General features: G+C 31.8%; 1 long non-coding RNA gene across 2 annotated transcripts in view; it reads left to right on the top strand.

The window, feature by feature from the left end:
• Positions 1–504: 504 nt before the first annotated feature.
• The window catches only part of LOC142325650 (uncharacterized), a 39249-nt gene continuing 16669 nt past the window's right edge, over positions 505–23084 (top strand). The window contains exons 1-2 of one of the 2 annotated variants that reach the window (XR_012756583.1): positions 505–705; positions 7170–7395. This is a non-coding gene — a long non-coding RNA (uncharacterized LOC142325650). Of the gene's footprint in view, positions 706–829; positions 935–7169; positions 7396–23084 lie in introns of those variants that run through there. The other variant, XR_012756584.1, reaches the window with a different exon arrangement.

Here is a 23084-nt window from a genome sequence, read left to right as displayed (position 1 = left end):
CAGTTATATCAATTTAATATTAATTTTTTTAAACATTTGATAACTTATAATTATAACAAATAATTGAAACCAAATTTTAAAACGTATATATACGTTTTAGTGTATATATACACGTTAACAAAGGAACGTAACCAAGGAATCCAAACGGTAGTAAGGTTTTCAATTTTTTTTTAACTAATATTCAATTTACCTAATATAAATTACTCACGCATACCTTATAATTGCATTTAGACCGTATCCTCTTAGTAACTAATCAAAAAAACACAACAAGATCATTTGTTTTAATACAGATGATAAAAAATATTAATGAATAGTACATAAGGGGATTATGATATAAAACTATTATTTCCAAATTTACTTCATCAAGTCGGCCACCGTATTTCACAGTACAGCCCAGCACATCTATAATACAAATAAGACTATATAGAGAAAGATATATAAAGAAAAAATAAACAAATCTTAAATAATAATAATATTAGCTTACATTTTCTTTCTGATAATTTATTAATCTATTAAAAGTGTTATTAACGAATAACGTTGTCATACAGTAAATAATGTTTTACGTCTTTATATCTGTAAGCTTGTTTTAAAAATCGTATCAAATTTTGTTTATTTGATTATTTGTATTTATCGTATTCAGTATATTAGATGTATTTTACGTGAATCTAGAAAACCGTTTAGAAAATAATTCTACGTGTAAACTAGGTAAGTTCTTTCAAATAATAATATTTGTAATAAGATAAATAGTACACAAATAATGTGATTACTGGTTAACTTCGGCAGCAATTATGGGAATTTAATGAACTAACGTTTCATCATTGGCCAAAATCATTATTTTTAGGTTAGCCAAATATATTTTTATTCTTGTTATTTTAATTAAAATTAAGTACAGATTACTTTATAAAAATGTGTAACTAAAATAATTTGATTTCAAGTAAGTACCAATACACTAGATGAGGGGTTATTTAATCTATTGTAGACTAAACTTTTTATTTACGTATTATTTCTATTTAAATGTGTTCTACTTAATTATTTCGGGTATCAATAGTCTATTAAAGTTCTGTTTTTTTGTTTGGATTTCTGTTAATGACAAAACCTTTTGCCTGTGTCTACATTTGGTGATTAATAAATTAGCTATCCATTTTAGAAAGATAAACTGCCCTTGTTCAGTATGAAATTTTTTTTATTTATACTATCAAAAAGTAATTATGAAATTTATTCTGTTTGTTCAGATTTAAGTTATACTTCGATCTTACATAGTAATGAGCTATTTTAGCATAGTACAAAACATTTAACTGTGTTTCATTTTCATTTTATAATATACTATATAAAAATGCTATTTTTATTTTTTTACAAAATACCAAATTGGTTTGTTAAGCAATATAAATTGTAAATTAACCCTTAGCTGACCATGATATGAAATAACTTTTTTTTTAATTTTTCCTGATGAATATCTCTTTAGATGGAATTAATTTAAGCAGGGATATGACTTATATTAAGAATTTTAACAAATTAGCTGAAATTTAAGCCTGGTACTTACAAATACCGTTGGGCTCTGAGATGCTATAAGGCCATATCACTCGGCCAACTTATAAGGACTAAGAAATTTTCTTTACATGTAGTGGATATTAGCTTACTAGATAGTATTATTCTTTTCTTTAAACATAATATGTTATGTTACACACACAATTTTGTAAATGAAATGTATAGGAAAAGTTCTTATGCTAATAAATGTATTAGAAAAATATTTCTTACTGCATGAAACAACTATCTGCTTATTGAAAATCACTATTCAGGCTTAGAACAATAAACAACATGACACTTTAACACAAAAAAGTTTTGAAACGCTTCTGACAGCAGTCAATAAACACCAAAACCATACATTACCACAAACTATACATTTATAATAACTATTTACAGAGTATTACCATACTTTTACAGTCTTACTTTTTACTTATGTTATGAAAAGCAACAAAACATTTTTTTTTTGTCATTGCAACATAAATGAACTCCACAATGGCTACACTTGCTATATGGTCGAGACTGAATGCCATTTATGCCACATATTTCACACCGTCTCCTAATGTCTGAAAAAACTGGCCAGTGGACACCACGATTTCCCTCCGTAACATCTTGAAGCTGCTCAAGACTTCTACGTTTAATTGAACCCTTTTTTGGTTCAGTGTATGTCAGGAGCCCTCGTGCAACTGACCGTCTAAAGTCAATCGATGGAATTTTTCCATCTATTTCACTGAATATTAAAATAAGAATTAATGAACGCAATTTCCAATAAACCCCAAAATAATCTGTTCCACCACTTTTTGCAAGTGCGATCAATTCCATAAACTGTACGTAGTCTATCAGCGAGATCAATTCCCCCCATATATGAATTGTAGTCAGCAGCTACTAGTGGAGCAGAGACATCTCATTTTTTCCCATCATGGAATTTTCTGCTCACTTTACTAATTTCAGAACTGTGATAGTTTGAAGCAAAGGCAACTACTATAGTATCTTTCCATTTGTAAAAACTTATACCACTACATGAAATTCTATAGTCACTATCACCCCTTTCCATTTCATTATCATGTACAATATCACGTGGTACACCCTTCCTATTCATTCTAATCGTTCCTCAAGCTAATGTATTTTCAGTTTTTAGTTTTTCTAATAAGGCCAATGTTGTGAAAAAATTATCGAAAATAATAATTATTGATTTTCCCCATTCTTCTTTTGAAAGATGTTCTTTCACGTTCACACAATGAAAAATTTTCAAATTCTTCTTGCAGTGTATCGTCTTTACCCTGATATATTCTAAATTTTTTTACATAGCCCTTCATATCACCAATGGTCCATAATTTGAATCCACGCTTTATTGGTGTCATTGGGTTGTATTGTTTCATACTTCTTTCTTCATCTATTTGCTGCAATACCTCATTTGTCACTTTTCCACCCATCTGATTTTTAACATTCTCCTATAGCACCACATTTCAAAAGCTTCTAATCTTTTCTTCTCAGATACTCCGATCGTCCAAGTTTCACTTCCATATAAAGCGACACTCCAAACATACACTTTCAAAAATCTTTTCCTGACATTTAAATTAATTTCTGATGTAAACAAATTATATTTCTTACTGAAGGCTCGTTTAGCTTGTGCTATTCGGCATTTTATATCGCTCCTGCTTCGTCCATCTTTAGTAATTCTACTTCCCAAATAACAAAATTCTTCTACCTCCATAATCTTTTCTCCTCCTATTTTCACATTCAATGGTCCATCTTTGTTATTTCTACTACATTTCATTACTTTTGTTTTGTTCTTGTTTATTTTCACGCGATAGGTCTTGCGTAGGACTTCATCTATGCTGTTCATTGTTTCTTCTAAATCCTTTTTACTCTCGGCTAGAATTACTATATCATCAGCAAATCGTAGCGTCTTTATCTTTTCACCTTGTACTGTTACTCCGAATCTAAATTGTTCTTTAACATCATTAACTGCTAGTACCAAGTAAAGATTAAAAAGTAACGGAGATAGGGAACATCCTTGTCAGACTCCCTTTCTTATTACGGCTTCTTTCTTATGTTCTTCAATTGTTACTGTTGCTGTTTGGTTCCTGTACATGTTAGCAATTGTTCTTCTATCTCTGTATTTGAACCCTAATTTTTTTAAAATGCTGAACATTTTATTCCAGTCTACGTTATCGAATGCCTTTTCTAGGTCTATAAACGCCAAGTATGTTGGTTTGTCCCTTGTCCCTATACTTTTCCTGAAACCAAATTGGTCTTCTCCTAACACTTTCTCCACTCTCCTCTCAATTCTTCTTTATAGAATTCTAGTTAAGATTTTTGATGCATGACTAGTTAAACTAATTGTTCTGTATTCTTCACATTTATCTGCCCCTGCTTTCTTTGGTATCATTACAATAACACTTTTTTTGAAGTCTGACGGAAATTCTCCTTTTTCATAAATATTAGACACCAGTTTGTATAATCTATCAATCGCTTCCTCACCTGCACTGCGCAGTAATTCTACAGGTATTCTGTCTATTCCAGGGGCCTTTCTGCCATTTAAATCTTTTAATGCGCTCTTAAACTCAGATCTCAGTATTGTTTCTCCCATTTCATCCTCCTCAACTTCCTCTTCTTCCTCTGTAACACCATTTTCTAATTCATTTCCTCCGTATAACTTCAATATATTCCACCCATCTATCTACTTTACCTTTCGTATTATATATTGGTGTACCATCTTTGTTTAACACATTATTAGATTTTAATTTATGTACCCCAAAATTTTCCTTAACTTTCCTGTATGCTCCGTCTATTTTACCAATGTTCATTTCTCTTTCCACTTCTGTACACTTTTCTTTAATCCACTCTTCTTTCGCCAGTTTGCACTTCCTGTTTATAGCATTTCTTAATTGCCGATAGTTCCTTTTACTTTCTTCATCACTAGCATTCTTATATTTTCTACGTTCATCCATCAGCTGCAATATATCATATGAAACCCAAGTTCTCTTGGCAGTTCTCTTTATTCCGCCTAAGTTTGCTTCTGCTGATTTAAGAATTTCCTTTTTAACATTCTCCCATTCTTCTTTTACATTTTCTACGTTATCTTTTTTTCTCAGACCTCTTGCGATGTCCTCCTCAAAACTCTTCTTTACCTCCTCTTCCTCAAGCTTCTCTAAATTCCACCGATTCATCTGACACCTTTTCTTCAGGTTTTTAAAAACCCCAATCTACATTTCATTATCACCAAATTATGGTCGCTATCAATGTCTGCTCCAGGGTAAGTTTTGCAGTCAACGAGTTGATTTCTAAATCTTTGCTTAACCATGATATAATCTATCTGATACTTTGCAGTATCGCCTGGCTTTTTCTAAGTGTATATTCTTCTATTATGATTTTTAAATCGGGTGTTGGCAATTACTAAATTATACTTCGTGCAAAACTCTATAAGTCGGTCCCCTCTTTCATTCCTTTTGCCCAGCCCGTATTCACCCACTATATTTCCTTCCTTGCCTTTTCCAATGCTTGCATTCCAGTCTCCAACTATTATTAAATGTTCATCTCCTTTTACGTGTTTAATTGCTTCATCAATCCCTTCGTATACACACTCTATCTCATCATCATCATGGGCGCTTGTAGGCATATAGATGTTAACAATCGTTGTCGGTTTAGGTTTTGATTTTATCCTTATTACAATGATTCTATCGCTATGCGTCTTGAAATACTCCACTCTTCTCCCTATCTTCTTGTTCATCACGAAACCTACTCCTGCCTGCCCATTATTTGACGCTGAGTTAATTACTCTAAAATCACCTGACCAAAAGTCGCCTTCCTCTTACCACCGAACCTCACTAATTCCTACTATATCCACATTTATCCTATCCATTTCCCTTTTTAAATTTTCTAGCCTACCAACCTTTTTTAAGCTTCTAACATTCCACACTCCGACTCGCAGAATGTTATTTTTCAATCTTCTGGTGATCCCTTCCTTAGTAGTCCCCACCCGGAGATCCGAACGGGGGACTATTTTACCAAGGAAGGCGCCTCCATTATTGCTATGTGAAAATGCAGAGAGCCACATTTTCTTGGAAAAAAAGCAGCTGTAGTTTTCCATTGCTTTCAGCTGCGCAGTACTCAGAGGACTGAATGATGTTGATACGGCCGTTTAAGTCGTCCTGACTCACGCCCCTAACAACTACTGAAAGAGCTGCTGCCCTCTTTCAGGAATCATTCCTTAGTCTGGCTCTCAACAGATACCTCTTCGATATGGTTGCACCTTCGGTCCAGCTACTCTGTGTCCCTGAGCACTCAAGCCCCCTCACCAACGGCAAGGTCTCATGATTATGAGGAGGGGGTAACCATAGCAACAACATTTTTAACAGCCATTTGATCATTTTTCAGGGCTGCCAACACTAGTTTTTTTACTGTTTTTCAGTAATTAAAACGATACTTGTAAGTACCGACGAGTTCTCGCATGCTTTACTGAATGTATAAAACTGAATATTGGAAAAATATTTCTGGTATTTGTGAGTACCATCGGTTAGCTAAGAGTTAAGCAAAAATTATCTTTATCGCTTTATGAACTACACCGATCGATTTAGACAGACATTCGATATAGACGATATCTCTCGATATATGAAACTACATTAAATCTAGTAAAAGAAGTTTTAGGTTATGTATTTACACGGTTTTTTTTTAATTTATATAGTAGTGATAACGATGAGTTTTAAACTGTAGTAAACATTCCGGGGGTCATAAGAAGAAAGAAAGAAAAGTAATAGCGAATTAATATTATTATTTTCATAATAAAAGTTGTCAAATATAATACAATAATTTATTTAATTCGTACAAATTAATGCCGGTCCGCTAGATAAAAATTTGCTTTGTAAGATTACAAAGTAAAATAACTTATTTTAAGTACCAGTACAATAAAAAAGGAAAGCCGGTTTATTTTTTGGATTAATCTTGTTATTTAAAATCGAATTATTATAGGGATTTTAATTATAAGATTCTCGGTTTACCGACTTGTCTCGTTCATTTATCCGAACGTTCGCGATGTTTTTAGTATTCTTAAATTAACATTTTTAATCTCTTTTTTTCCTTTCTACAGCTGAAATAACATTAAAATATATAAAGTGAAGTAAATGTATTTAAAATTAATATCTGCAAATTAATATACCTGTCAATTTAAATATTACGTCAGTTATTTTACGAAAATAATTTTTTTCCTCAAATTCAGGTATTTTGTATTTTATCGTATTTCTATATCGTAATATTTTCTCTTCAGCGATTCTAATCCTACTGTAATCTCATTTTTGTTTATATTTATTTTTTTTTATTTTAAGATAACCTTTCACTAGATAAAGTAAACTAGATTAAAGTAACAAAATTTTATACGAATAAAATAATCGTGAAATCAAGCCGGGAATCGAACTCAGGACCGAGTGTGCAAACCTCTCCTAGCAAAAAGTAGGTTTTTACTTTTTTAACGGCCAATATGTACACGTTTATCAAATGTGAATCCAAATCCAGTCGGATTATTACAGGAAGGAATAGCAGACAGTCTTATCGAATAATATGTATCTCGGTAGCGATTGAAACGCAACCTATTTTTTAAACTTTTTATATAAAAAATAATCGTTAAAATTTTTTTTTCTTTTTCTGTTTAGCCTCCGAAACCACGTAATATTATTACTTCAGAGGATGAATGAGTGTAGAGTCTTGTACAGTGTCAGCTCGACCGTTCCTGAGATGTGCGGTTAATTGAAACCCGACTCGCCAAAGAACACCGGTATCCACGATCAATTAAAGGCCTTCAGTAGGATTTGAACCTTAGAACTATCGATTTCGAAATCAGCTGATCTGCGAAGACGAGTTCACCGCTAGACCGACACGGTGGGTTAATTTAAAGCTTTTTTGGTTACCGACCTAGGTTAAAGTTTTCAGTATTTGGACTACACCTTTAACCGCAGGTGCAATTATCAAAGGCATGTTCTTAACTGCTTTATTTGAACAGAAGTAAAAAATTGTACATTGCAAGTAAAAATAATTTAAAAAAAATGAAATAAAGTTAAAAATGAAACGATTATATATTTATAAAATCTGTATCGTAGGGATCATTAGAAAATAAACATTCAGTCATTATAACATCTTGAAAGTAGTAGACACGAATTTATAATTTGGAGAAATATTTAAATAAACTGAAATACATTTATAAAGGTGTATAATTATTTTATATTTTGGATACCGGATGTAAAATTAGACAATCTATAAATTTATTTTACTAATTAATTCTTTTACATATAGATACACGAAATTTCTTAATTTTTCTAATTCGACAAAATCGTTTACGTATTACGTAATTTCATAAAATTATCTTCGATTATATAACTGTTTTATGAAACTAATAATATTTGTACTAACAATTTTTTATATTTTTCTCCATCATAGCATCTAAATTGGTAGTAAAGAATTTAACAATCGAAGCGAGACCGTTAACAATTCCTCTTTTATTTCTTACTTTATTCGATACGCAGCAAAAAGCTGTACTTAAATATCACTCGGTGTGTATAAAAGAATATGTCTTGAATGATCCACTGATTCGTCAACGTCCAGCAAAAATGAGTATATGTTCTTCTTGCGGTGTTCCATTTCAATAAAATGGATTTTTTAAACATTCCGAATATAAAGAGTTATAACGGAGTAACAATGAAACTTAATATATATATATATATATTTTTTTTTTTTTTAATTTGTCGGTAACAAATGAAGATATCAACTTTGCTTTTGATGAATGTAATTTTCATTTAAATATTTAAAAACAAGTTTCTACAGTTTTCGGGATTTTTTAATAGGTGTAACGAGTTACAGCACAAATCAAATTTTTCTAAAATATTTGTTTCATAAAGATTATTAGAGTATTCGAAAATATTAATAAAATTGTTTGGGTTATAATTACGATTCTGTTCCAAAATATGTGTGGGAAAATTACATCGTTCTTTGTGTCCTTTATAAAGTCGATGTGTTCTTTAATCCTAGTCGAACAGGATAACTCGAAAACGATTCCCTTGTAGGATGTTGAAATTTAAGATTTAGGACTTTTGTAATATCTAGTTTTGCACCCCTCCTTGAAGGTTTTTCAACGATATATCATAAGTAGGGTACACTTGTTTACATCGGTTCCAAAGTTATAGCCAAATAATTTTTTTTTTAATTTAAATTTATGGATTTATTAATAATTATTAACCTCCGATTCTAAAAAAAAATACATTAAATAATAATTCCATAATAACAATAAAAAAAATAATAAAAAAATATCATAATTTGTTAATGAAATATAATTTTATGTTCTTTTCATGTAAAAGAAATGTGTATATGTAATTAAATAGGCGTATAACGAAGTTATCTGGTGTCATCAGATTTTTTATACGGTAAAATATATACAAAATGCCTCATCTTTTCAAAATTTAAAAAATTTCCTTTTTAAATCGGTTTATTATTATTTTGCATTTAAATTTTTTTTGTTAACTACTGGGGCGATTAACGATTCTAACTTTCGTAAGCGGGGTTTTTTCAATACCATTCGTTTAAAATATCTAAAAAAAAAAAAAAAATAGATTCTCAGTTCGACTGTTTTCCCTGGTAGAAGTATTTTTTGGAGAAAGTTAAAAGAAAAATTGTTTGAAAGTAATAATAAATTTTTCCTCATTTTACGACAATCTTTTTTACAGTTTACTACAAGTTAATCGACTACGTGTAGAAATATTCTTTTTATTTTAAACGGAACGCTCGCTTCACTTTTACGTTTCTTGAGAATGGCCTGTACGGATAATTTTATTTCGAGTACCGCTCATATTACACATAAAAATGATAAAGCTTTAAAAAAAATGATGAGCACTTAAAAAAACTATAAAAAAATCTCCGCCAAATGAACAATTTACAAAAGTTTCCGAATTAGCCCTACTTAAGAGGTCGAAATTTAAAGAATCGATGAAATGAATCATTTAATAATGAAATGAAATACGGTAAGCGCGCGCACGTGTGTCTGTGTGTTAGCCGTGCATTAGAAAAAGGACGCGTGACGGGAATACAATGTAATTTGGACGGTAAAAACCTCATTTGGAAAATAAAAAGGAAAACTGAGACGCAAAATGTTGTATTACAGATTTTTTTTTTCATATTAATGCCTTTAATACCGCATCATTTTTAAATTAAAAGCATAATTTGATCATGGTGGTCAAATCTGACCAGTTTCCCGGAAGAAAATAAAAATGATAGATGTTCAAGGCGTACTGTTCATTAGATCGAATGATTATAATGATAATTTCATGTATTTTGTAGCGGAAATTCCTCTGGTAATCCTGAGAAAAGTTTTCTTATAACTTATGTGAACGTAACGTAATCGGCTCATCATTGGATTCTTGTAGCGTTACGATTCATATTCTAATGTTATTCTTTAATTTATTGTTTTAGACTGTGATGTAAGTAAAATATCTCTACATTAATATTACTAATTAAACTAATTAAGAGTAATATTTTCTATAAAAGTAATGATGTTTATTAACTAGACATTCCATTTAGCGATCGTAATGAACATTTTGAATCGGTATATCGATATTTAAAATATATATTCGTCTTTTGTGAAGACATATCTTATTCTATATTCCCTAGTAAGCCTGAAAAAAGAATTTTTTATTGAAATTTTTTTTGTATTTGTTCGGTCAAGAGTTTTGTATATACATAAAATTATTGATGAACAAGTATAGAACTGTAAGATACATGTAGTCTAAAAATCTTTTTATAATTACACTGCCGCTTGTGCTAAAAAAAAAAAAATCAGTTAAAACTGACAGTAGTTAAAACAAAGACGCAAACGCTATTGTATGTAACCGATTCAAGGGCAAGTAAATAGTATATAAAAAAACTATATAACAGAAAGGCTTGTACATGGCGGCAAGAGAGAGGATGTAAAAAACTGGGCATCGTTAACGATAAATCATTTATTTTAAAATTAATATTTGCTTTGTTTTTGTTTGAAAAAGTGTTTAATCGTTTAAATCAAAGTTTATATTTATTTATTATTTAGTAAATTTAACATTTAAATGCAATTTTTATTTATATTTTGTCTTAAATTCACAGTTCAGTAAGAACAAACCCAGTGTGTAACGCATTATTTTCGAAACTAAGTGACTTAGAAAATAATTTAAAGAAAAAAAGTTAATTAACTTTGTTTTAAATAAAGGTTAGATTTAGCAATAAAAATGCATCTTGCATTCTTATTTTAATAAAAAATATTCAATTATAGATTAGGAAAAAATATACTAACATCCTATAAGAATTAATTAACAAACACTTTTTTTTAACTATTTTACTAATTTCGTAGTAATGAAAAATTTGAATTACAATAAATTACGAAAAAAGAAGTAAAGTAAATTATAATACAACAGATTAGAGTAAAAAAAATAAAATAAAAATTCAATCTAATTTAAACTACGTATGCTTTTTTACCACCAGATTGCATTTTAAAAACAGATTTGCATTTTGTAATAACAAAGTAACTTCAGTACTTTATCGGTAAATTATCTGTAAAAAAAGATATTATAGGTTATATATTAATTTAACCCACCGGGTTAGTCTAGTGGTGAACGCGTCTTCCCAAATCAGCTTATTTGGAAGCCGAGAGTACCAGCGTTTATACCTAGTAAAGCATTTATTTTTATACAGATTTGAATACTAGATCGCGGATACCGGTGTTCTTTGGCGGTCGGGTTTCAATTAATCACACATCTCAGGAGCGGTCGAACTGAAAATGTACAAGACTTACACTTCATTTACACCCATACATATCATCCTCATTCATCCTCTGAAATATTATCTGAACGGCAATTCCCGGAGGCTAAACAGGAAAAAAGAGAGCTGGGGGAGGGAGCAGAATCCAGATTGGGATTGAGGGCCCGTACCGCTGACTGAATAAAATTGGTCGATTCGTGTACTGCATTATCCGCATGGGCGGGTGATTTTAAAGGCACGTCCAAACCTTGTACTAAAAAATCTCGAAAACGTCGTTTACTGGTCAATTTATTAAACAGAGTGGGAGATCGAACAGTTAGCATAATACATATATGTATATTGTATAGCCATGAAACTTGACAGAATGTCTGTTAGTAAACCTTGTTTCAGATATAAGCATTACGTGTATAATATTTAAAACAGCTTTTGATTCTATTTTTTTATCAGACAACCCGTTATCATTCCAGATTGCTGATCTCAGACAGTCGATCGTTTTTTTTCAATACGATTCATGAATAGTCCAGTTCATATTTTGAAGCGTTCACTCAAATCTTTGCAACATACGGTCCAGGACGTTCATCGGCCCGTGAAACTTTTGGTTATCAATAGTTTGTTGATCGTAGGGACAATTCATTTTAACTTTTTCATTGTATGTAGTACCAGACATATTCATTCAGCCTATTATTATATTCATTATTATCGCTACTACTATTATAATTATGAAAGCCATTGTTACTAGAGTTCGTTACACGATCGTCTCTCTTTTAGCACTCAAATCGTTATTATTGACGTTAGTATAATTATTATTATCAGTAGAATTGTTATTAGTTACAATTCTTGAAGATAGGGCGGGTTTGATAGAATAGATCTTAGTTTTATACTATCGATAGATTTTACACACTTTGTAACTCGCCGCAGCTGACGCAGGAAGCTGGAACCTGGTGCCTTAGAACAGACTGTTGTGGCACGATCTGTACCGCACTTTACAGAACGGTGCGGGCGATTGCATCGATTTTTGGTACGGCCAAAGCGTTGGTAACGTTTGCACTGGACCGCTTCTTTTTTAAAATACGGAACTTCAAAGCTTACAATCGTATAGGCGAGAGATTTCACGTCAAAAATTTCTTTATTATTAGATTTGGGCTCCAAATCTATGAATTAAAGCGGTTCCTTCGTTTGACGATCGAGAACGTTAATAACGTCTCTAACCTCGTGGCCTAACTTCAATCCAACGATTACCGATTTATCTAGCGAGTGATGCACGCCTCGCATGATTACTCTGTATGCTCTTTCACGTCTCAAGTTTATATGTATAATGACAGATATTGTTTTCGAGCATTTTTGACGTTATAATATTATATATTTCAATATCAACCGGCAGAACTTTTACCGTGCGGCCCGATTTCATTGTTGCAGTTTATATTTAATAAAATTACAATTAGAAAATAATTGTCGACAGAAAATTTTTCAATTCGGTTATCGCATTAACGCCTGTTACAAAAATAGGCTCAGGTTTTAATAATTCTGCACGACTACCTTCGTTGTCAGCAGTGTTTAACAAGAAGACTAAATTTATTTGATGTATAACAGCCAAAGTAGGTTCGTGATATTAGCTGATTGTACGCGAATATTAGGTTCAGTATAATTTGTACGTCGGCGTTTTTTTTGCCGCTGGAATTTCATCCTTCTGCCGACTAACATTTTCGTTTTGAATGCCCGATACTAGTATCGGGGAGGGTTTGCACTAAAATCCGTAATATCGCTTTCACTCTCTACTCCTGAAAAGCCACTTTATCGATTGTCGTTTCTTATTAAATTACACCGCGCCTATTGAGGAGTCCCAATCAGAACACTTTAGAAGCCCGCGTATTCTATTATCTTGTAGGTTAGGGTTAACACGAGATAGTAGGTTATAGTTTACATGTTGCTAGGAATAACAGCTTGCAGCCGGTCCGTAGCAACGCTCAATAGATGGTTATGTCGCTTATTTAAAAACGACACCGAATAAAAATATTCCTTCTTGAGACAGTACTAAGATGATAATAAACAATATAGTATATAGATAATATAGTCTACAATATAATACCTGGTGATATTCGGTATAAGATAAATTTTCACTAGACTCGTCTGTCTTGCACAAAAACAGCTGTTGCACTAAAACTGAACAATCGATTGAATATACTTTTAAAAATTGCGTATTGTTTTTCTCGCGTAGATAAATGTCGCATTCAAATACGCTTATCCAAATTTTATCTTAATTTCTAGTAATTTTTACGTAATATCTACAACGACGATGTCATCCCTTCGAAAGTTCGACGAAAAAGAGGAGACGTTAATAAGTAGTTTCAAAAATCAAGTAAATTTTCATCGCCGACCGTTATGTTTTTCATATTTGAATTCATATTTTAATTTGTGTTTTTAACCTTAAGTAAACATCATATTTTAAAATTATACTAAATAAATTTCGTTAATTAGTCGTAATTTTAATCGGTTAACATTTTTTATTTATTTATTCATATTTATGTCTGGGGACTATTTAATTATATACTTCTACTCGTAAAATTTAGGTCGGCAACTAAAAAAAAAAAAGACCGTATTGTTTATTAACTTAATTGTTAAAATTGTTTGTAATTTTTTGTTTGGCGTTTGTAATTCAGAAAATTCTACTCTTGTTAGTTTATTTAAAGAAAAACAAAATTGCAGTTAATATTTTATTAACTTTTGTGGAAAAACCATTAAAAAGAAATGAAATAGAATCTTTAAATAAAATTTAGTTAAAACAGCGTATTAATAAACTTTTAGCGTTATACAATAACGAAAATTCGAAAAATTAACTCTGCTATGAAGTTAAAATGATCGTACGTTTCGCACTAATTTTCTAATTTGTCTTAATTAGAAGACAGCGAAAAGGTTATTTGTATAATAAAATTGATAATTGCAGTACTACAGTTAGGCTGAATTTTATTAGTACCAAATTATCAGACTATGTATGATTTTAATAGACGTTTAGATGACTGATGAAATATCGAAGTGAAAAATATCTCTCTAAATATTGTCGTCTTTATTAGTTGTATTATTAAATTGTTTTAACAATAAGTAGAAACTAGCGCCCGGCTCTGGACATATGCTACTTGTTTATTTTCTTAAATAAAGATAATAATAAAAATAACGTTCAAGGTTTAGCGAGTCTGTAGTCAAAATTTACAAAATTTGAGTAGTTTCAACCCCGACTCGGTAACATAAGACGTAGTTGAAACGAGTTTAAATTACAATATTTTGGTAACGTTATTAATAATTATTCACTATTATATTTGTAACCAAAATCTCGACTGAGGACACCGTTTTAATACTGTCTAAGCTTTGTGTAGCAGTTATTAATATCCTGTTGTTATAAAAACGTACGCGTTACTGTTTTCTTTCATTGTCAGTCGTTAAAAAGTACACACAGATGTGCGGTTTAGTTTTAAACATTTTTACTAAAAGTCCTGGGTTCGATTCCTGATAAGGGAAATCTTCTAAGGCGAGATAGAAGAGTGATTCTTGAAGATTTTTCTAATTACAAAGCTATTCTCAAACAGATAACTAATAAAATATTTAATGATACATTTAACCTATGTTTTATTATCTGATTTTTCACGCTTTAAAAATTTTATATATACTAGCGCGCGTGTACTGTTTTTTGTTTGTGTTTTTTTTCATAGAATTGCATTTGTAAAACTGTTTTTCCTTATTGATTAACAGTATATTATTTTTTTATAAAATTTAAATAAAATATCATTTTGATAAGAGAACTGAATTTGGCAGTTATAATCTAGGTTTTTCCTTGTAACGAATTTCCCGTTTCATGTTATTCATTTTTAAACAGAATAGTATATTATTTTATTTCAAATATTAAAATTTATTTCCATTTTTGTAAAACGGCTGCCAATTTTTATGATTTTTTGTTGTTGTTGTAATAGTAACAATCGGGGTTACTATATTCAAGTTTACGAATTTTCGCCCAACTATGTAAATATTAGCGTTTAATTATGTAACTCGGTTATAATTAAGGTGTTTCCCGGCAAACAATTAATATTTTTCCAGTTACGTCGGTGCCGATACAAAAATTTACGTTTTGCTTTTAAGTTTTAATTTCTATTTAAAATCTTCTATACAATGCAACCTAGCGCGGCAAGTTCATTATCTTTTCATCTTATTTCTTAGGTAAAATTTAAAGTCTGTTACCGTTTAATACGTTGAATTTGAACGTGTGATTTCTTAATCGTGTAAATTACGAGTCGGCTCTTTTTTTTCCCCGTGGAAAAGTCTATCCTAAAATCTCCGTACAACGCGCCTAAAAATGTTTTCACTTCACCCATTTTACCACTTAAATTCGGAATTAAAAAAAAAATCTTTCTTAGTTTGCAGTTACACTATAAGAAGAATTTTTAGCAGAAATTTTCAGTAGTTTTGGTTTGGCGTAGATTTTGTATAATTCATAATATGTTGTCTTCGATTTCAATAATGAAAAATGCAGCGCCGAACGAATTATTTATTATTTATACGGTTAAATAAATAATTTTTCATTTTTCGATAACATTTCCGATTAACCGTTATCTGTTAGATCGAGAGTTTAGGTGACGTATGCCAAAGTTATCCTTCAGTCTCCTAACAAACACCCCGTTCGAATCTTGAAAATCTGACGATTATTTACAGAGATATCATAAAAGCATCCCATCGCATCTCCCGCTGGACAAACTGGCGGCCATTCGTAGGTGGTGAAAATCAGTTTTCCGATTTTGTAGGACCAGGTAAACTTCATAGAACCCACCCGGTCGGTCTAGCGGTGAAATCAGCTGATCTCGAAGTCGAGTGTTCCAGCATTTAAATCCTACTAATGTCAGTTATTTTTATACGGATTTGGATACTAGATCGTGGATACCGGTGTTCTTTCACGGTCGGGTCTCAATTAACCGCACATGTCAGGAACGGTCGGACTGAGACTGTGCAAGACTACACTTCATTTACACTCGTACATATCATCCTCTGAACGGTAATTTCCAGGAAAAAGGAAAAGGTGAACTTCCTACGCTACAAAGTTCTAAAGTATCTCAAATTTAAGCTGTTAAATACTGAGTTTCACACTCAGGTACACGCTCTTCGATTAGTCACAGCTAAAAACCCAAAAACCAAAGCCAATATTTATTGTAAAAATAAATTTTTTGCTATTAGATGGATTTTATAAGCAAGTTACCTATTGTAACGGGTATCATGATTCGACTTCGGGAAAATTTCGATATACGTTCGCGTTTCATAACCTTCAGACCCCAAAACCACCGTCAGGTTAAAAGTTTATATTTGTTTCACTTTCTTGTGGACGTAACTGCCGTAATTTTGAGCCGATCACTTTCAAATCGATAAATAAATTAGAACGAACCCTACTCTCGGTCGAGTTCGTTAACGGGAAAAATCGGACCGTGGGAGTGGAAATCGGGGGCTTTTAAAAAAAAACAAAATATCACGATAACTTTTTTATCGACTACAGTGTCGTTGATCCTTGATCCTTGCATATCGGGTAATTTGTGTCCGAAAGAGCCCAGTCCGTTCTTGTCCAGTATTTACTAGGACAATCCAGATCGGGCAGTAGAAATCCAGCACAAACTTGTGTTTGTATTATATTTATTTAGTGATTCTTGTTTCCACGGTTACGCAACGATAAGTAAAAATAAAATTCTATAATAATCAAATAATATAAAATTACATTTTACAAAATAGCCAATTTGGTAACTACCCCTAGTAATTACCTCTTAAGTAAGGGATGAATAAAATACCGAATTTACCGTTAACAGTTATTAATAAAAAGAAGGATTAACACCGTTTAATTTCATTTCATTAGATTATAATGTAAAATTATTTATCTAGGATAACAAATATCTTCTTAGAAACACCTAAAATAAATAATTATATAATACAATTTAATGGAAAGTTGTGTTTACATATCGGTCTTACGTAAAAGTTATAAAAATTCCTCAAATAAAATTTTTTTAAATATTAGGCATAGAGAATTTATATTGTCAAAATGTCTCTGCTACAAAACGGTGTAATTTTTACACCGTTTTTTCGCGGTTGTGATCACGAAAAGTGTCGGTTTTCAGATTTCAACGGAAATATCCATTTTCATCATCTTTGATTTCATTTTGACTAGTTTCGGGGTGACCTCTGTATCTCGTATAACTCAAAAACGATTAGCCGTAAGATGTTGAAATTTTGGGTTTAGAACAGTTGTAACATCTAATTGTGCACCTCTCGTTTTGATTGCAATCAAGCGGACCAAAAATGTACAAAACAGCCCAAAATCCAATTTTTGTTTGGATTTTTGAGGTTTCTTAACTGCAAGTCCTCATCGAGAGCTTTTCAACGATATATCATAAGCGGTATTTATTTTCATCGGTTCCACAGTTATAGCCAAATAAAACTTTAATCGATGAAATATTTGGATCTTACAAGAAAGCACAAATCTGATTTCATATACATATTTTTTTATTTATTTAAATATATTGATTTATTAACCTCTGATTGTAATAATAATTTTACAATACAAATAATTTTACTGGCGTACAAAGAAGTCATGTGGTGTCCAGATCAGATATTTCCTGTATGACACAAGTACATCAGGGAGGCTTCATGGAGAAAATCTGAAGTTTTTAATCGAAAGAGTACCATAACTTAGAGGAATACAAAAAAAACTATTTTCAAGTTAAAAAAAAAAAAATTAAATCTCTGAACGGGTGGGGGGTGGGTTTCGAAGTAAATAATACCGGATTTTTTCTCTTTACCCTCTGTTCACTAAAGATCACGTTTCCAAAATTTTGATTTCTTTTGCTTTCCAAAATGTCACATTTCTTCGGTCGATCTGTTCAGGTTTATACCTTCTTTTTTTCTTTTTCACTGGAAACGTAGATTTCAAATCGATTTTCTAAATTTATCTCTGTCTTTACACAGATCATTATAATGTTTATTATTTTTAGATCTGTTTATTTTTCTTTAAACCGGGTGGTGTTTGAGGCTCTGTTTATGTAGAAATTAAATAGGGTTTAGTCAAGCATCGATTCCGATGGCGGCTCGGACTTAAAATTACTGGGGGTGCTGCTCCAGAAAAACCTTTTCTGGACCTTTTCAAGGCCGTGATCAAATTTTTATGGAAATTAAAAGAACCGATAAAAATGAATCGAATTCGGTTTAACCGAATAAATAATAAAATGTCAATACGAATAATATTTTTTAGTATTATTAGATAATAACTTAATAAAATGTCGGTTTAAAAACACTGTAGTCTAACGGTGCTTAATTTAAATTTGTATTGCACAGAAACAAATACTTAGTTATTTTTTACTAATTGCCTTCTCTTTTGCCCTTCCAGCGTATTTTTGGACGGTTGTGGCGATCAAAGCGTTCTTGCTTTACACCATCTTCTGATCGCTACTGAAAAACAACTAAACCGTTTTCGTATTCCTTCCGCCGACTAAACTAGAAAAGGGTACGAACGAGGAACGTTCCACACACGCGCGGAGTAAAAACAAAACTACCTTCTACCGGCACGCAAGAGTCAGAACTGCGAGAGCGACAGTGCTTTCTCTCCCCCAAAGCATCGTTCAGTGTTCTTTACGCGCATGCGTAGAATAGCCGAACAGCACGCCGCTGTAACTGTGAAGCTCACAGTTCCATATAAAGATTTTTGTATGTTTTCATAAACCGCGGCACGGCTACTGAAGTTAAGCGTAAGGATTATATATTGTACACGTATAAAAGGAATCGTTATATTAAATGTTATCGATAATATCGAGTGAAAATAGGGGGTGCTGCAGTTCACCAGTGCCTGTACGAGAGGCGCGTGTTGCTACCGAATATTATCGTCGCGTAATTTCTTATATGCATCAGCATATACAGGAGATGCTTGCGAATCGGCCACCTGAACACTCACACGCGAAGTTTCTTTACTTGAATTCTATATACATGAAAAATTGATGATTTGTGACATCGAAGTAACTTTACTAGGAAGATTTCCTTCATTTTTAACGCGATTCAATATAATCGTGTCAAGAATGCGTAACTCTTGAAAAGATTTAAATAAAACCTCTTTCTGCAATTCTAAATTATTTTATCACAGCAAAGGTATTTTACTTTTCGCTGAAAAAATAATAAAATAACAAACTGGTAAACCGTAAAGATACCCAAATAGATTTAGACAGATCTTAGAACTAATAATATGATTCGACACCCCCTCAATTTATTTTGTATATAATCGCATAATTGAGGGTATAAATTAAAATAAAGGACTGTATAAATTTTATAATTGAATTTATTCATACGTATAAGAAATTTTACACCGCAATAAATTCATTAAATAAAAAGCCGAACCTTAAATTCACTTCTTTGATTTTTTTCTCCTGTTCTTTCTATTTTTATTAAAACATTCCTTTCTTGATTGTAATTAGCTTAAATTGTATTACACCCTACCATGTAACGCACAGAAAATTGAAATATAGCATCTATTTTAATGACAATCGAACACCTACCGCAAAAAAGGTGACAACACAGTTGTAGGATTTTCCCGTCACGCGGATTTTCTGTGATGCACGGCTTACGCACACAACTTAATTTGAAATATTTATTAATTTATTTAAAGATAATATTTTTTGTTTATTTAATTCGATGATTCTAACTAGAGTGCGCGCGCATACATTATATTATTCGCGCGTGTGTGGCGGTACTAGCGGTCATTTTAGATAATTTTTAGACTTTAAAAATAATTCATTTATTTAATTCTACCGCTCTCTCCCTCTCTGTCTCACTCTCTCTCTCTCTCTCTCTCTATATATATATATATATATATATATATATATATATTTATATATAGTGATTCAGGAGAAAGGAAAATAAAATAAAAAACTGATTCTACAACTTGAAATAAGGAAAAATGTTCATACAAAATTAATTTAGTGGTTTCTAAATCAGCCGGTCTTAGGTTTAATCCCTGATAAGAGTTCGATATTTTTTCACCGATCAATTTAAATATATTACCTTAATAAAATATATGTCGCTTATCGGTGAGCCGCGGCTCAACCGACCGATATTATTATTTTTACCTTAGGCTTGTGACCCGTTGACGAGCAGAACGATACCGGTCCTGACAATCTGTTGCTTGCCGGTGAAAGATAAGAACCCGTGGCTCAGAGGCGCGTCGGCGACACGCTCCGATTTAAGATTCGGATTATCTTAATCGCGTGCAATGCACGGCTAAGCCGCGGCTTTTATCTTTCGGTAGTCACCCGGTATCAAACGCCTTGACCGGGCGATATACCGGAAACATCCTGCTTGTCACCCGAAGGTTCAATAAGCCCAGTGTCTCAACCGGTGCTCAACCACCCGTTGGCGTGCCACGGTTTCACGGCACAAACCACCCTTTGACAAGCCCTGGGAACGTAGTATACGTCTTTACCTGTCTTCTGCTTTATGAGTTTTATTTCAGTTACATGTTTTGAACTGTTGCTATGAAACGTATTTATAATAATTTTATTGTTACTTTAAATTTTTATTTGTTTTTGAATTTTTTTTTTCACTAACTATTTTGTGTGTGTGTGTGTGTGTATATATATATATATATATAGTGTTTCTAAAACTGTGGGCTGGCTATGCTTTTTCGAATTCTACTTGTAAAACTAAACAAAAAATATACTTAGGAAAATTGGCGATTTCTCCTTCGTTCTCTCCCTGTCCGCCATTTTGTTATTTTTATTAATATTTGGTAATAAAGTTAAAAATTACCAAAAATTCAGGACTCAAATACCTTCGAAAATTACAAAATGGCGGCCATGTTTATTTTTTAATCCGTTATATCTCCGTATATATTACTTTTATAAAAATTTATTATTTGCTAAAATATTAAGCATTTTATTATGAACAAAATGTCATTTTATTTTTTTAAATCGGTTTACAAATAGTCGAGTTATTGGAGAAAATTGATGTAATTTTGTGTCTGTTTTCATGTCCTCCACTTTACGTTATATTCGATATATATATATATATATATATATTTATTGTTAATTCTAGTATGTATCATATTAAGTAATAATTAAAAAATAAAATAACTACCTGTGATAATCTTTAGAACATTAGGTGTAATTAAACGGTTAAATTGTCAAAAACATCAAATATTGAATCTGAAGCTGTGACTTTCACATAATCTTACATGTCACCGTCAAATCCGTTCTGAGATACAGTCCTAAAATTATTTTTTATATTTTAGTGCGTTTACGAGTGGTGTTTAAAAATATTTTTTTTTTTTCTACTTTCAGTCTCGATAAGTTTATACTTTGCAGCTTCGCTAGCGCACAGGTTTGAGCGTATTTAGCGAAAGATCTGATCTGTACGTTTTACATCGGGTGAGTGCGATCATATTATAGGGCTTAACGATTAATTTCCGGATAACCAATATCCGGTCGATCAAGAGCGTACCCGATAAGTTAGCGCTCGACCTGCCGATACTTACGCCGTTTCAATCGTAAAAATCGGATCGGCGGTTGCCGAGATATTACGGCGGCACCCCGTCGCACCCCCTACCGGATTTCCGAACGGCGCCCCGGGGGCGCTTGAAAATATTATCGTCTGACGGGAACCGCCGGCAACGGATAGGGTTTCGTCCAGGGGTGTTTAGAAAATTTTTCAGACCGCTAGGGCCGAGCGTTTTCGAGATATTTGCGATTTTCTTCCAAAAATTCAGATCCTGTTAAAAAGTACTAAATTTTCCCAACTTGTGTATATATATAATTAAAACAATTTTAAAAATTAAAAAATACAGAGGAAAAATATTAAAATATCTTTTTAAAAGAAATAGATAGTTGAATTTTATTCCACAAAATAATATTAAAAAAGAAAAAGATATTTAAATAAAGAATGAAACAGTTACGCGGTATTTAAATATTAAATCAACATTGAGGGAGATTTAATTTTTAAATGGATTATGGCGTTGTATAAATAGCAGGTATTTAAAAATTAAAACTCCTCACCTGTCTTATATCGTTTTGTTCTTCAACGAAAATATTTAAAATTTAATTCCATTAAACAAAAAATCGACTTTCAAATAATTTTAATTTCTATATGTATTTTTAATAGGGATGAGTATGTGTGTGAATACAGAGTGTTTCTAAAATACTGGGCTGGCAATATTTTTTCGGATTCTACTTGTAAAACTAAACGAAAAATATCCCAAACGAATAAACCATAGAGCTTAATTTTTAAATGTATTTTTAATAGGGACGATTACGTATGTGTATACAGAGTGTTTCTAAAGTACTGGGCTGGCAATTTTTTTTCGGATTTTACTGCTTGTAAAGCTGAACGAAAAAATCACAAACGAATAAACCATAGAGCTTAATTTTTAATAGGGACGATTACGTATGTGTATACAGAGTGTTTCTAAAGTACTGGGCTGGCAATTTTTTTTCGGATTTTACTTGTAAAACTAAATGAAAACTATCCCAAACGAATAAACCATAGAGCTTAATTTTTAAATGTATTTTTAATAGGGACGATTACGTATGTGTATACAGAGTGTTTCTAAAGTACTGGGCTGGCAATTTTTTTTCGGATTTTACTGCTTGTAAAGCTGAACGAAAAAATCACAAACGAATAAACCATAGAGCTTAATTTTTAATAGGGATGATTACGTATGTGTATACAGGGTGTTTCTAAAGTACTGGGCTGGCAATTTTTTTTCGGATTTTACTGCTTGTAAAGCTGAACGAAAAAATCCCAAA

Source organism: Lycorma delicatula, chromosome 5 (assembly GCF_047948215.1).
Source record: "Lycorma delicatula isolate Av1 chromosome 5, ASM4794821v1, whole genome shotgun sequence".
Classification (NCBI taxonomy): domain Eukaryota; kingdom Metazoa; phylum Arthropoda; class Insecta; order Hemiptera; family Fulgoridae; genus Lycorma; species Lycorma delicatula.
The sequence above is the reverse complement of the archived record's forward strand: the minus strand, read 5'-3'. Positions and strand labels throughout refer to the sequence as shown.